The sequence below is a fragment of the Gouania willdenowi genome, chromosome 7 (assembly GCF_900634775.1).
Source record: "Gouania willdenowi chromosome 7, fGouWil2.1, whole genome shotgun sequence".
Lineage (NCBI taxonomy): Eukaryota > Metazoa > Chordata > Actinopteri > Blenniiformes > Gobiesocidae > Gouania > Gouania willdenowi.
In genome coordinates this window covers 23,358,042-23,374,597 of record NC_041050.1, presented here as the reverse complement: position 1 = coordinate 23,374,597, position 16,556 = coordinate 23,358,042, and positions in this window count along the sequence as shown.

Sequence of the window (16,556 nt, the reverse complement as noted above, 5' to 3'; positions counted from 1 at the left end):
GTCTTTTCTGAGGCTCTGGGGAACTTTTAATTTTTCACCTTTGAGCATTATGCTTTCAGCTTTACTGATCTCGTCTTTGTGATTCCAGTACTCTTTTGTGAGTGGCGGGCAGTGTTTGCGCCTGTCGGGCCTTCCTGACTTTGGGACTTGTCTCAACACTGTGAGTTGAGTGTCCTGTACTGTAGCTGTTTCAGTCTCTTGTAGTTTATTGTAGATAACTGCTATGTTGCTGATGAGTGTGTGTATTTGTGCTTCTATACCTTCACGCAGACTTTCATCATAGTATTCGAAGGACTTTCCGGGTTTGTGCGTGATGTGAATGTTGTACATTTGGAGCTGCAGTATTATCGTTTGGAGACGAGGCGGGGAAGCAGCGAGTGGTTTCTAGCCATCCATATATTCAGGGAAACATGTACATCCAAAGAGCAGAGCATACAGTTCTTTTTCAGTTTGTGCATAATTTTGTTCTGTGCTGTTAAGTTATTTGGATGCATAGGCGACGAGTCTGCTGCCTTGGAGCAGTACGGCACCTAAGCCGCTTTATGAGGCGTCCACTTGTAGTGTGAGCTCTTTCTGAGGGTCAAAGTAAGCCGACAGTGGTTTGTGATTAGTTCTTTGATCTGCTCAAATGCTCTGTCATGTACAGCGTCCCAAATGAACTCACTGTCTTGTTTTAGTAATGATCTTAGTGGTGCGTTCACCTCTGAGATGCGTGGTGTGAATCTGTCGAAGTAGTTTATCAGTTCTTTGGGTCTGGACTAATTCCTTTGTTTGAGAGCTCATGGCCAAAGTAACAAACTTCTTGGACAAAGATTTTTCACTTATCTGGGTTTAACTTTAGTCTCTTCTCTCTTATGCGCTGAAGCATAGCTCTCAGATTCATCATATTTATCATGCTCCTCTTCAGTTTTACCAAAAACGAGAATGTCGTCAACAATAGCAGCGAGACCTCTGAGTCCTTCATATGTCTCGTCCACACTTTTTTGACCAAAAGGCAGCCCGAGCAATCTGTACCTGCCAAATGGTGTGTTGAAAGTGATCAGAAGTGACGACCTATTACTCAGTTTTATCGCCCAGTAGCCTGATCTAATGTTGAGTACACTGAAGTACTGTAATGCTGTGAGTTTTGTTGTGACATCCTCAAATGTGGGCAGGGGATGGTATGGTCTTTGAATAGCCTTGTTAAGGCCCCTTGGATCTAAGCACACTTGTAGTTTGTGTTTTTGGGCTTTTTTGATGACAACTAGGGCATCAAGCCTTTCTGTGGGCTCAGTTACCTTCATGATGATTTTATTGTCTTCAATTTTGTCAAGCTCTTCTTTAAGCCATGTGTATAAAACGATGGAGACTCTGCTTGGAGGGTAAATCACTGGCGTTGCATCTGGATTGATGTGGAACGTGTATTGTATCTAATGCCCTGAAAAACATCTGCGAAGTCTTGCTTTGCTTGCATTGCTTTTGGGTCATTGTCTGTTTTCCTTCACTTACCCTCATTACTCGCCTTATGAGGTTTAGTTCAAGACTAGCGCTCAGTCCTAAAATGGGTGGTGCTTTGGCACTGATGATGTGGAAGTCTGGTTGTGTGTTTGGTGGTTCTCTTCACACTTTAGGTTGCAAATGCCATGAACTTTTAATGCTTTGCTTCCATATCCTGCAATGGATTGTGCGAGTGGCATTAGGGGCCACAGTTTTACACAGTGTATTGTAGATGCTTGCAGGAATGGCAATCATTTCTGCACCGGTGTCGATTTTTAATTTTACTGCTTCCTTGCTTGGTCCAACTTTTAAATCTGCATAGGCTTGCATATTGCTTTTATTTGAAGTTACGGTTGTGTCTCTATAAAGTTCACACTGCTCCTCATCACTGTTTTGCTCCAATGCATGTCTTCTTTGTGGTTCTGCTGGGTACATGCCTTTGGATCTGCATGCTTTGGCAAAATTATTGTAGCGTTTACATTCCATGCATTGTTTACCTTTAGCAGGGCACGTTTCTCTGGGACTGTGGGAGCATGCAAATCTGTCACATTCTCTGTTTATTTGTTTTTGCTCTTTGCCTCTTGTGTATTTGTGTTTGCTCTGCCGCTGTCTAGCAACATGCACCACTTCAACTTTGACTATGTCTTTGGCTCCAGTCATTTACTTTAACTAAGCTTGAGCCAGTTCGTGTGAGTGATTCCTTTTTCAAGTGTGAGATCATGTATGTGCGGGGAGTTAGTGCCCAAAACAATGCGGACCATTTTGTCTCTATTCGGGTAACCACAGTCTCTCTCAAGCAGTTTCAAATCAGTGATAAAGTGCTCTAATAACTCGCCGCTAGCTTGTACTTTCTTGTGGAAGTGGAACCTGGTGTAGATCAGGTTGAACTTTGGCGTGGTGTAGGCCGCATACCTGTCGTAGTATGTCTGTAGCTTTTTGGCTTCATCCACTGAGAGTGCCCATGTGAGAACATTAGCTCGGCTTGTAGCTTGAGTCATTTGTATCAGGTATGTTTACTCCGCCATCTTAGATCTCATTCTCACATACAGCCTTGCGATACTTGTCATACAGGGAATACAGCGTTATAGCGCCACTAGTGCCTGGATGTTAAATACCTGACAGACTATTGACATTTTCCATACTGAACAAACTGAAAAAAATAAACTTGTTGCTTTTGTTGAGGCTTTATTTTCCTCAAATGATACAAAAATTTTCAAATGTAGCTCTTAGAGATGTCGGCTGTTAAATTGTAAACTGTTCATGTGTTTTATAAAACAAATTGCTTATTTCTGCCTCCAGCCATTTCATATTTGTAATCCGTTGGTGTTTCTAGTGTAACACTTGAGAACCTAGTACCTGGTCCATCCTAATAGATCCACAAGCAACAGACAGCCTTCCCCGAGGTTTACTTATGAGTCTTTAGGTGAACCTTCCTACCAGCCACAAGGTAGAATTAATGTTATTAGTGCCAATGGAGTATCAAATATGGTTATGTGGGAAATGCAGCCACAGTTCACCCCATATCAGTCAACCTACCTTACAATGCCCTACCAAAGGTTCCTTTATACTTCTTTTGTGCCTTATGATACCTCTACATGGGTATTTTGAGAAGTTAAAAGTATGTAACTCAGTGTAATTGACAACGCCAGGAGGCATTCTTTTATTTGTTGGGGAGTATGTTAAGCCCACTATTGTGTGGTCACATTTGGGGTATCCTAATATGTTTTTCATTATTTAGATTATTTATTAATTTATTTTTCCTGTGTAATTTGTAGTGTTGTTCCGATGCCCTTTTTTCGGCCCCAATACCGATACCCAGTTCCCTAGTATTGGCCGATACAGATACATACTGGGGTAGAGTAAATACAGGATAACTTTTTTTTTATTGTCTACCTGGTATGGGTGACAAATGTATAAACTTTTCTGAAACCTGAATTTTGGCTCTGAAATGCCAACCTGTAACCATACGTTTCTGGGATCAGGAGTCAGGGCAGAGTGAGAGTCAGAGGAGGGTTAGCCATCGATTAAATTGGTAAATCGTCTGTAAACCGATCCAGCCTTTTAGTGGCGTATCAGGACTCCTCCCGATACTAGTATCGGTCTCGGCAAAACATTAGTAATTTGTAACATTGTTCACTCTGTAAACCCAAACCTGTTGTGTGCCTCCAAAACAGTAGGGACAGTGTGAGATGGGCGCCACTGTTCCCCACTGTGTTCGTGGCAATGAAATGACTGACATCCTGTCTCTGCCTTTCTTCTTTACTACTGTTTAACAGGTTTGTGAAGTATAAAAGCAGCCCAAGGGACCAGCGTTTTTATAAACCATCAAGTTACAGGCATGTAGATTGGTTTTGTTAAGAAGACATCAGTCATATTTTTTGAATAAGTGTTCAGCTAGCGCTACTTCCGGAATGCTAATACATTAACGTTCGCTACATCATTAGCTTCAGGCTTTGATGGCTCATGTACCGGAGTTTATGTATGGAGTTTAGTTAGTTTTAGTGTTAATTATCTGTTTATCCTGTGCATTACTGTTTAAAGGTCCAGAAAGATACACTTTATGTTATTTGAGCTTAATATATGTGCGTACATGATGCCTGCAGGGGGCCCGACGGCACCGGACAGGTCACGTTGGAACAAAAATTTAGAACTTGTGGTCTGGTTTGGTCACATAGTGTCTTTTGCACGCAGCGTTCTTCCATTTAGCTGCAGTAATGAGAGCAAGATCAGCGCTTCAGGCCAAGAGGATGGAACAGAGAAGGACATTCATAAAGGAATACACCATTGAAACAATCCTTTTTCTGCACAAGAACATGAATTATCCTTATCTTTGATACATGGATTATGGATCCAATGCGCCCCTGTTTGTGTTTGACATCATCTTGCTACCCTGTGCACTGATTTTGACATTAACAGTTGTTCATTAATAAAAGCGATGCTTACCACGAAAACAAACGTAAATATGTCATTTCTATGAGGAAGAAATTGACCATTGCTTTAGTTCAGGTAGGCACGAAAGTCAAGCTAGTCCAGCCCCTTCATCTATCAGTAACTTAATAGTAATAATAATAATAATTAATATTTTTATTTTTATTTTTATTATAAATGTTATTTTAAAGGCGCCTGTTATGGTCAATTATTATATTCATCATCACATCGTCAAATGTATGTTCATGTGTACAATTTGTCATGTTTTAATACATGACGACTCCATTACTCTTTACACTTTTGGACAGCTGAATCATGATTAAACAGTACAGATTGTTTATTCTCAGTGCAGCACAGTCTCTGCTCACATGCAGATATACACTGACGCACACACTTATCAAGGACAGATAAAGACTGGCACCGAACCTTCTCATAACATCTTCATCATCCTCCAACATTTCCACTATGGGCATCTGACTCCCTCCCTTTTGTCTCTCACTGTTGGGACCTTTTCTTATCTGTATAAAACCTTAAGCTGAAACTGTTAGGGCGCGGCACTTCCTTCGGACGTCCGCCTGGACGGACGCTAACTTTGTTCCATCTTGTACCTTTTTTTCTTAGTTTAGAATAAACTTTTTTTATATAAAATCATCAATGCTTCTCCTGGACTCCATCATTCAACCAGAGCCATGAATCATGTCTCCAAATGAGGTCAACCGTAAATTCAGCCGTAACTATTGGCGTCGACGAACTGAATCCATCTTCTGCTCTGTGGGGCGTCGACCGTGGACCAGCACTGGGTCGACACACTTGAAGCCCCGGGGCTGGCCCGCGGTGGTCCGCCCTCGGACAGAGACTGGAGCACGAACCATCGGTTGAACCTCAAACACCAATTCGGACTAAGGTAAAGCTGCCTTTATAAACATATATATATAAATTTTCATTTACATATATATTCGCTCTGTGTTGATTTTTTTTGGAACCAGTCAAGCATTGTATTGATTTTCAGCTTTGAGCTTTGATTTTGATCCTCAGCTGTTCTGTGTTTTGATGCAGTGAACTGTGCCATGAGAAAGGCTCAAATGGTTGAGGTTCTTTGTTTTTTAATGCTGTAGGTTCCCTCTGGTTTTCTTCGGGCTCGGATATTTTGTTTAGGCATAAAATACGGCTGGTCATTATTTACTTTGTTTTGTTCGGACACCCACAGCCTGTGAGGTCCTGACCATAGATAGACGGGCAACCAAAGTTTCCAAAACATCCCAGCGGTGCCATGATCTGAGTTCACCTCTGTACCGAAAGCAAAATAGATTAAAACCCCGAATCTAACCTAAATTGTGTTTCTGTGAATCAAACAGATGAACAACCCAATAAACAAATAATATATGCATACGCATATACAATCTTGGTATGATGTGAACTCAGATCATGCTTTTTTTTATCTTTGTTTTTATTTTGTTTAAACGTGGAATCAGATTTCTCCCTTTGGCTTGGCTTTAATGCTTTCATTTGGACGAGTGTCAGCTTTTGACTTCTGTGCACTTTGGTTTTTTTCTCTCGCAGAGAGAGTCTCTCTCAAACACACACAACACACACACAAGAGAGAGAAAGGGAGAGAAAGAGAGAGAGCCAAACACGCACGCACGCACCCACGCACAGAGAGAGAGAGGGAAGCGCGCGCACGCACACGCACAGGCACGCGCACGCACAGAGAGCCAAACACACACACACGTCGGCTGCTGTGTTTTTCTTTTTTTTGGACGTGTGAACACACACACACACACACACACACACACACACACACACACACACACACACACACACACACACACACACACACACACACACACACACACACACACACACATACACACGTACAGAGAGAGAGAAAGGGAGAGAAGGCCAAACACGCACACACACACTCAGACACACACACAAGAGAGAGAGGTGGCGCCCCTCACTGGCCAGTTTAGTGCACTACACACTTGTGACACAACATTGTGATTTCTCACTTCTCCCCTGCCTACAGAATAGTGCCATTACACACAGACACTATTTTTACTTTTTTATTTTTATTTTTTTATTTTAAATTTTATTTTGATTTCATGTTTGATGGGTTCACTCTAAAATGAATATGAGCAACACACACTCAAACACACACACAGATGAATACAGTATTTCATTTTATTTTTTTTAATATTACTGTTATCATCATTATCATTTTTTTATTATTATTCTATTGTTGGCTTTGTGGTTGCCCCCTGAAGAAACGACATCTTCAATGAAAGAATGAAATCACCTTCAACTCTTACGCTAATGAAATGTCAACATCATTCAAAGGACCAAGCATCAGAAGGAAATGGACAATCAAAGGTCTGTGACCTTTCAGGACTCAAGGACTCAACTCCCATTCAGCAAAGCAATGCTGAAATAACTCGCTCAGTCCCAAGTCAACTCTTCATCGTCTATGAATGGGCTGGGATTAACACATCCTGCCCCATCATCAAAGACTGAGAACCTGTGGGCGTCGGAGTGATTCGACACTCCCCCACCAATGAGTTGCGAGTTAAACGCCACGACTACTGCCTGAACGATGGGCAGCAACTGCAGACTGGTCACACGTCTGATGGAATATCTTCACCAAAAAAAGACACTGTTTCAAAAGCCACAAGGATACCAAGCCACAAGAAGTCCACCACAGCCTTTGGTGGTTGTGCTAAATCACTTTAGCCTTGAACTTTGGCATGGAGGGGGACAACTAGCAAATAGCCAACAAGCTTCTCCTTCGCACAATACTAACCCCTCTATCTTCTGACTGTGCACTAGATTATTTTGTTTTCATTTATTCTCTCACACGCAGACAGACCAGACATACAGTCACACACCCACATTCATAATTATGAGAAACACAGGACCACCAGAACTTCACACAGAACCCTTCTGTTTGCCACATGAGATCAAGTGTGCCCATCATTTATCTTTGCTTTTATTCATTATGTTGCTCATTTATTTACACTGCTGTTGCCTTTATGAGAAAAGAACAAACAAAGGGGAAGAAAATAGTGTTACTGATAAGGTTGTTTTTGTTTGCTTTTCTTTCATTTTATTTTCTTGCTGAGGGGAGGCCCCCCACAATGCAAGATATGGTTACATCCGCTGAAGAAAGAGCCCTCTGTTGCCTCAGCTTTTGGAGCTGAAGTTTTAATTTTTATTGGCAATGATTTTTTTGAGCTCACACGTTTTTCTCCTTTGTTATTTCTGAACGATTCTTCTTTTTCTCTTTGTTTTTACTCAATTTCAGGAAAATTGAGACAGAGATTGAGGACTGCAGCCTCAACCAAGTTTACATTTTTACATTTTTTGACCGATACCCTCGTAAACAATCTGTACCTTACCCTTTTTGAAGCTGCTTGCGACAGACAGCCTAGTTCAACATTCATTGTTTTCATTTTGCGCGCCTCCCCCTTACCGCGTCGGACTGTCTGGCCGGCCCGAAGCCACTCGACAGCATGGGGGGGGTACCAAATTTTTCCTGAGAAAAAAATGTCCCATTAGTTGCTATGAGTACATAGGCAACTACTTTTCAAACAAGAAGTCCTGGTTTAATGTGCAGAAAAAGGATAAACCTTGCTAGGGAAAGCGCTCATTGGGGGATAGTGGTCCACCTGATTTGATACATGCTTGGTAACCGAATACCGTTCTGAACAAATTTCTACGTTCCCTTAGAGTGAGGGTTATTAGAGGTTGCGTACTCCGTTCAATCTTAGAGGTGCCCAGAAAGTCCTGACAGTTGAGTTTCCCTCAGGTTGCAGACCGAGGTTGAGTTTCCTGCCGATTCAGAGGTTTTTTTTTCTTAGACTTCTGGAGTTTATGGTGGTTGAGTTATTCCCAAACTCTTATTCTTCAAGAGTGAAGGTTGAGTTTCCTGCTGATTCAGAGGTTTTTTCCTAGACTTCTGGAGTTTATGGTGGTTGAGTTATTCCCAAACTCTTATTTTTCAAGAGCGGTGGTTGAGTTTCCTGCTGATTCAGAGATTCTTTTTTACATTTCTGTAGATGGACAGCGGTTGAGTTTCCCCCGCGGACCGGGGTTGAGTTTGGTTATTGTGCACGGCTGTGCGATTGCTGCCTGATCAGCAGCTAGTAGACTGTCAGTACTGCAAGGGACAATACTCTAAGTGTAGACTCCGCCAAGGCGGAAGTAAAAAGGAGCGTACCTCTTAGTAATCAGATGATACCAGTAAAAAGCAATTAATTAACACTAAAAGGTTGCCAAGCATGGGGGGGCAATAAGAGCTCATTGACCCCGAGAGAGGAGGTGGACTGGCTATCGCCGCTGGTGGGTTAGATGAGACCTATATTCTACTTAGACACTATGCAGCAAAACCTTGTGAATGCATGGACGTGAAAATTGAGGCATGAACGTGTGCGGTGCATGAGTGACTGAATGATGACACGTTACGTATGCCTGAGAGAACCGTGTTGTGAGTGCGAATGTGCCGTGGACGTGTCATTGAGTGATTGACCGATGAATGGCTGTTTGACTACACATGTTCCTCTGTTTCACCTTCCTTTCCTCCTGGGTTTTGATGCACTAGATCTTCTCCCTGTTTTTGCCAATTATGTAGTGGGGTGTTCAGAAAACACTGCTGCTTGTTAAAAAATTATGGTTTTAGGCCTTGGGCCTTCTAAAAAGTTTACCAGGTTTTAAAGGTTTTTTCTGGGTGTTTAAAGACACCAAACGACGTTTTTTTTATATATGATACCACTTTCAGTGGAATGACTGGCTTTGACCTTGACTGACCTTACTGTTCATGTTCAGTGTCCATGTTTTTTGTTGTTATATGTGTATACTCGTTGTTGTGTGCACTTGTCTATGTCTTCGTCTTAGTTGTTGCTATTGTGTAACTTTTTCCAAAATACAGGTCGCTGGCTGTATACTCAAAGGAGACGAATCAGATCCAACTAAGAAAAGAGATATTTTAAATTATTCATTTAAGTCTTAATGGTTTCCTCTCTTTCTGTTTCTGAGTGTTTCCTAACAGACAATGCCACCGCCTTCTCGACTCCGATCCTGCCTTCCTTCGCCGACATGCCTGGTCACTGCTCTTATGATGAAGGATGAGAATTAAAGGGAAGTATTGTCCATAACTGTAACTGGGAAGCAAAGGGGAAATAGATTGAAATAGACACGTGACAATATGACATATTGTGGATGTTCTAACATAATATCTATTCCAGAGACTACAGAGACTTCCAATCCAACTGCAAAAGTGGGGACAGATCTTCAAATTTCCAAAGGGAGCGTACAGTTGACCCTGGCTTTGACCTTTTAAGGCTGAGGAGGAGGAGGTCGAGGAGGCTGGAGGGCACAAAGGCAGGCGGACACAAGAGAGAGGAAAACGGAGACACATCCAAAATGATCAGATAAGTGATTTTCCAATGATATTTATCATATGGTTTTAAGAATCCAAATGTATTCTTATGTGAAAAAGGGAAGGGAGCGGGCCAACGTCCCTCTGATTTTTGATTTATATTTTATCATAGGAAAATAATATACCCCAAAACCCTCCAACCATTTTCTTCTTGTTCCACCAGCACTTAGCGTGCAAGACCATAAAACACCTTCACTGGGTTTAGACACGTTTAAGGGAAAATTAAGTGTTCTCAACATTGGGTTGGTGGCCCAATCTGGGTCTGAGATTTAAAAAGGGTCCTCCTGAAATTCTTGATAATTGATTGAAATAAGAGATAGTTTAAAGTTAAGTAACTTCCAAGCATTTAAGGAAGCTCTCCACACCGTGCTGGGGCTCGTCACCCCTACGAATGGAATAAATACAGAGAGCTAAACTCTGGTTCAGACACAGAATAGGAGACACTTTTGCCACCAATTGACCTTCAAAATTAAGTAAATTACATCTCAAATAATAATTATGAGGGAAAATAATGAAATAAATGAACTGACAAATTCAGCTCTATAAAAGAATTAGGCTATGTAAATAGGTGTGGAGTGTTAACATTATTCAGAATAAATAAAGGATAGAATAAGATTTCTCCTTCACAAATAAGAGATAGCAAAGAAAAATGAAACAAACAATTTAAATAAATAAATAACATCATTTATTTATTTGGTTAAATTTATTTAGCTTTCTCACATCTCCATGTCTCCCAATTGTATGTATTCATCTTGAGAAGACATGTAACCACACTCCACACTTGTCCGACTTGCATGTCCTTGTAAACAGTGGTTCTCAAATTGTTGCTTCTCACCAGGTAAGTAGACGTACCACAGATAATCACTGCAACTCCAGCTATGCTTCTTCTTACTCCAGGAAAAGAAAATCGAATTAATACTTCCTGCTTTTCTTTCAGCCTCATATTTTCCCACTCGCGTGCGAATGGGCTACAGAGCTAGCATGGCTAAAAGCTCACTAACCCACACCTAACCATTGTGTGATTGTGCAGCAGCACCTTTTAGGATCTGAAAAGCTCTCAGATCCTGACCTCTGACCTGTCTCTGCCTTCCTGGCCATACTAACTATTCATTTAGTTAGTTAACTAAACCTAACACCCCTAAACTTTTATTTTATTTTATTTTATTTTATTTTATTTTATTTTATTTTATTTTATTTTATTTTATTTTATTTTATTTTTCTTAGTTTTGGGTGAGTGTTTTTCCCCCCCACCCCTTTTTTTTCTGTCCAGGTACCAGCTAAAGCCTACCAGGTACCAGGTACCAGCTAAAGCCTCAGTAGTGGGATCGCGCATGTGTTCAGGTACCAGCCAATCCCAAGAGTTCTGTTTTGGTGTTTTTCCCCCCCTTCTGTTCAGGTACCAGCCGATCCCAAGAGAGGTTGCCAGGTGTGTGGAGACTACCCTTCCTCAGACAACAACCAATCATCTACAACGCCGACCGGAAACGAACGACCCACACGGCAGTGAAGGTCGCGGAGCGGGCGACATGTATCCAAGATGATTGCCGACACCAGCTGATGCTGAGACGGAGGCTGACCGAACAATGAAGGGGGAACCGACAAGGCCACTGAGACACACACAAGAAAACGCTCTAGAACAAGGGCCTAGCTTTGTTTATAAGCCACACCAAATGCTCATAGCTAGGTTGAGGGAGAACAACCTCACACCTAGCTGCAGGAATACAGTCATAAACCCTTCTGCTACGATTGAGGAAAATACTCAAGGTTCTTCACTCATGATGCCGCCAATCAAGTGCGGTGATTCTAACCATGGCTATTGGTTACCCCAGTTACCACTGAACTCAGCCGATGAAGACGAGTGATGTCCTTGATGCAAATGATGATTTTTGCTTATCTAGATGTAATAAAGGATGATTTTTGATGATTCATGCCATTGATAATAATGATGAAGTTTTTTTTAAGGTTTATTTCCACATTTTTCTTGATATATCTGTGCCTCACAAAAGAAGAATATATCCAATGTATGACAATAACGATGCTAATGGTAAACCTTGACAGACAGCAAAGGTGGAATATAATAATTTTGTTTCTTGATTTGGTCGTTGATGCGACCAAAAGTGGGGAATGTTATGGTCAATTATTACATTCATCATCACATCGTCAAATGTATGTTCATGTGTACAATTTGTCATGTTTTAATACATGACGACTCCATTACTCTTTACACTTTTGGACAGCTGAATCATGATTAAACAGTACAGATTGTTTATTCTCAGTGCAGCACAGTCTCTGCTCACATGCAGATATACACTGACGCACACACTTATCAAGGACAGATAAAGACTGGCACCAAACCTTCTCATAACATCTTCATCATCCTCCAACATTTCCACTATGGGCATCTGACTCCCTCCCTTTTGTCTCTCACTGTTGGGACCTTTTCTTATCTGTATAAAACCTTAAGCTGAAACTGTTAGGGCGCGGCACTTCCTTCGGACGTCCGCCTGGACGGACGCTAACTTTGTTCCATCTTGTACCTTTTTTTCTTAGTTTAGAATAAACTTTTTTTATATAAAATCATCAATGCTTCTCCTGGACTCCATCATTCAACCAGAGCAATGAATCATGTCTCCAAATGAGGTCAACCGTAAATTCAACCGTAACACGCCTTTCAAGGCACCCAAGGTCACCATACAGAAAACAGGTTAAAAACAGTAGAACATAACAAAAAAAATACAAAGACGAAATATGGTGGACAATAATGGAAGTTCAGTGGAAAAATGTCAATTAAGTTTAAACAAATGGGTTTTGAGTTGGGATTTGAAAGTGGTGAATGAATCTGCATTTTTGGAGATCAGGAGGGAGTGAGTTCCAGAGCTGGGGAGCAGAGCGGCTGAAAGTTCTGTTCCCCATGGTGATGAGGTGTGCAGGGGGGACATCGAGGATGATGGAAGAGGATGATCTGAGTGCGCATGAGTGGTGGAGCCATTTTGCAGCAGAGGGCGCTAGAGGAGTGGCTCTGCCCTAATTAGTATAAAGGAAAGCTGTAATGAGGGTCAGGTGTGGCGCTGGAGAACAAACGTTTTTTACCGCGCTAACGGCACCGTGCGATCAGGTGTATTGAGTGTTTTGTTGTCTCAACCCTGCAATTTCTACAACATCCTGGTTTTTGGTCATTTTCATCTGCTCATTCTGCAATAAATGGATTGGAATATCCGACAGGACTTAATCGCCTTTGGTATTTTACTTTCTTTATTTTTTGGTTGCAATAGCATCTACTCTACACAGCATGCGTATGTCAACGACAATAGCACCACTACAGAGAGGGTGTGGCAATGTGGATGAGGTTGGAGAGGTATGGGGAAACCAGATTGTGGATAGCCTTAAAAGTGAGTAGAAGTATTTTGTAATGTATGCGATGTGTGATGGATAACCAGTGGAGCTGCAAGAGGACTGGTGTGATATGGTGAGCAACGGGGATCCTGGTGATGATCCTGGCTGTTGAGTTCTGGACGAGTTGAAGTTTATGAAGGGTTTTGTTGGGGAGACCAAACAGGAGGGAATTACAATAATCAAGACGGGAGGTGACCAGACTGTGAACGAGTGTGGCAGCGGAGGCAGTTTATATTGCAGAGGTGAAAATATGCAGACCATGTGTTGTCATTGATATGAGAAGTGAATGTCCTGCCGAGGATGACACTCATACTCTTAACCTGTTGAGAGGAAGAGATGGCGGAGTTGTCAATGGTTATAGAGAAACTGTCAGCTTTGATTAGAGTGGATTGTGTACCAATTAATAGAACGTCTGTTTTATTACTGTTTAATTTCAGAAAGTTCGATGTGAACCATGATTTTATATCAGTGAGGCAGTGAGTGAGGGAGGAGAGAGTAGGTGAGATGTTAGGTTTGGTGGAGATGTAGAGCTGGGTGTCATCAGCATAGCAATGGAAATTGATGTAGTTGTAAGTGTAGCCTAAAAGGTAGGTGTAAAAGGTGGTGTGTGTGATGCCAATAGAAAGAAGTCTGTTGAGGAGAATGGTGAGTGAAATGGTATCAAAGGCTGCACTCAGCTCAAGCAGGATGAGGATGGAGAGGAGACCAGAATCAGCAGCCAGCAGGAGATCATTGGTGATTTTGAGTAGGGTTGTTTCAGTGCTATGAAGTGGGCGGGAACTGGACTGGAACTGTTCATAAAGATTATTGCAGGAGAGGTGAGTATAGGCAAGATTTTTTTTGAGAAATTTACAAAGGAATGGCAGGTTGGATATAGGATGTAGGTCATTGAGATTATTGGGATCTGAACCGGGTTTTTTGAGTATCGGTGTGACAGCAGCTGTGAGGAGGGGACAGTTCCAGTGGTGAGTGAGGAATGAATGATGTGTGTAATGAGGGGAGCCAGAGTGGACACAGAGGCTTTAATGAGAATAGTTGGAAGGGGGTCTAATTTGCAGGTTGAGCTGGTCCAGCTGATCATGTTCCATGCTTCCCATTGGCTAGAGTTGGTCTCAGCGCTACATTTAAACCACAGCAACAAGCCTACTTCTGCATGCTTTGTTGGCAAATGCCTCGCAAGCCTACGCATGACAGCTCTCAAAACATCTAGCTCCTTTTCTACTCACCCTGCCGATCTTCATGTCGACGTCAGTCCATGATGATTTTTTTTTTTTTTTTTTTTTTTTTTTTTTCTTACCTTGTCTGCACATGCTGTCGAAGGTTAACACTACAAGAAGTGCAATCTTTTGACAGCAATGCATATTTTATTATTGCAATTAAATAAATGTATTTATTTCATTGCATAATTGTGACCGTCACCAGCCCTCCCTAGGGAAGGGTAAGAAATACTTTATTAAAGGGAGGATGTAAAAAAGAGAGGGCAGTGTTACACCAAGGTGAGGGGTTGGAGGGGGGTGGGGAAGTTAACAGGGAAGAGGGATACAAGATAGGATATGGAATGGGTGGGGAATAGTTTTAAGTGATGCGATGTGAAATTGTGGTTGTGTATATTGTGTTTATTGTTGTGTTGTCAAGCCAGTTTGGTGATCAGTGTGTGGTTTAGGAATAATGGTGGTGGCTGTGAACAGAGGAAGAGGTGAGTGGAAATTCCATAAAACAGGTATTTGGGAACAACGTGTCTAAGGTTGAGCCCAGTATGAGTGTTATCCCACAGCCCAAGACCAGTGCATCCATGACAAATGTATTTCCAAGTACCGCCACTGCAAAACCCAAGAGCCGCCCCCGGGCCCGAAGAAGCAGTCAGGCCAGCAGCAAGAGCAGGCAGCCTAAGGGCCCCAGGAGACCACCCCACGGCCAAGCAGTCCCCCGAACGCCCCCAAGATCCCAAGCCGAGAGGCAGCCATCGCCCCCCCATACACACCCGAGAAAGCCCCAAGGAGCCAAGGACCCAGCGCACCACGCCACCGATCCCACCCCCAACCCCCAGACCCCCCACCCCATCGACCCCCCCACCCCCCCACCCCACCCCCGCACCCAACCCCCCGAGGGGAGGGCCCAGAGAACTCCCTGCCCGAGGCCCCAGCGGAGGAGCCGAAGCCCACGCCCAGCAGATGACCAGAACCGCGCCAAACAGGCAGCCAGTGGGCACCCGCCGGCGAGCCCAGAGCCAGCAGGGGCCCGACCCCAGGCCAGAAGGACCCGGAACGGATGCAGCACCAGGAGCAGCCCGCCCAGGGAGGACGACCACACCCCAAGCCGCATAAGGCACCAGGGGGCCGCTGGGAGTCTCCCCGCCGGGCCCCAGGCACCCCAACCTAGCCCCCCACGGCGCCCCAGATCACCCTTCACTGATGCCGCCCGCGCCACGAGCTTCAGTTTTTTTTTTTTTTTAAAGCCAGGGCCCCCTCCAAGGGCCAAGCCAGACCGCCCCGCCGGGATGTGGCCCCCTATTCCGGCCCCCGACACCCTACCTCACGGGGCACTGCCCAAGCAGGGGCCGTACCAGTAGGTACGCAAGGGCGCGGCATGCGCCACCCGCCCCGAAAGACCCCCGCCAGGACCGGCCCGGCCAGCAGGCCAAGCACCCCGGGCCCCAGGAGCACCCCCCGGGACCAGGACCCCCCAAGGGCAAGCCCCCGGGCCAAGCCCCCCGGGACGCATCCCCCACCCCCGCCCGGGACCCGGCCACGGCCCAGCAGGACCGCACAGCCCCGGACAGCCCACGGCCAGCAGCCCAGGGCCCGCCGCCCCCCGGACAGCGCCAGCCACGGAGCAGCGCCCCCCGCCGGCCCGCGAGCAACCGGCGATCCCCACCGCGGGGACGGAGGCACCCCAATGGCACACATCAAGTGCGGGACAGCAGCCCCCAGCCAAAGATGCCCCGGGCCCACCCACCAGTCCGCAAACGGCAGGATAGACCCACCAGGCGGCCGACAGCAACCTCCACCACCGGAACAGCTAGCGCCGCCCCCCAGTAAACAGCATCACCCCGAGGCGCCAAGCAACCCCGCCCCAACCCCGGCGAGGACACCAGCACACCCCCAGCACACCCACCCCCCAAACCGGCGAGGCAGGCCGCCCCGGGCCCGCACACCGCGGGGCCCGCCCCCAAGGCCACCAGGAGACGAAACAAGCACCCAGCCACACCCAAGGGGAGGAAGCACCCCCGCGCCCCACCAGGCCGACACCGCCCGGAAAGACCCCGCAAGGAGAGACCCCAGCAAAGCCCCCCCGAGACCCACCGCCACGCCCGACCGCACCATCCTGA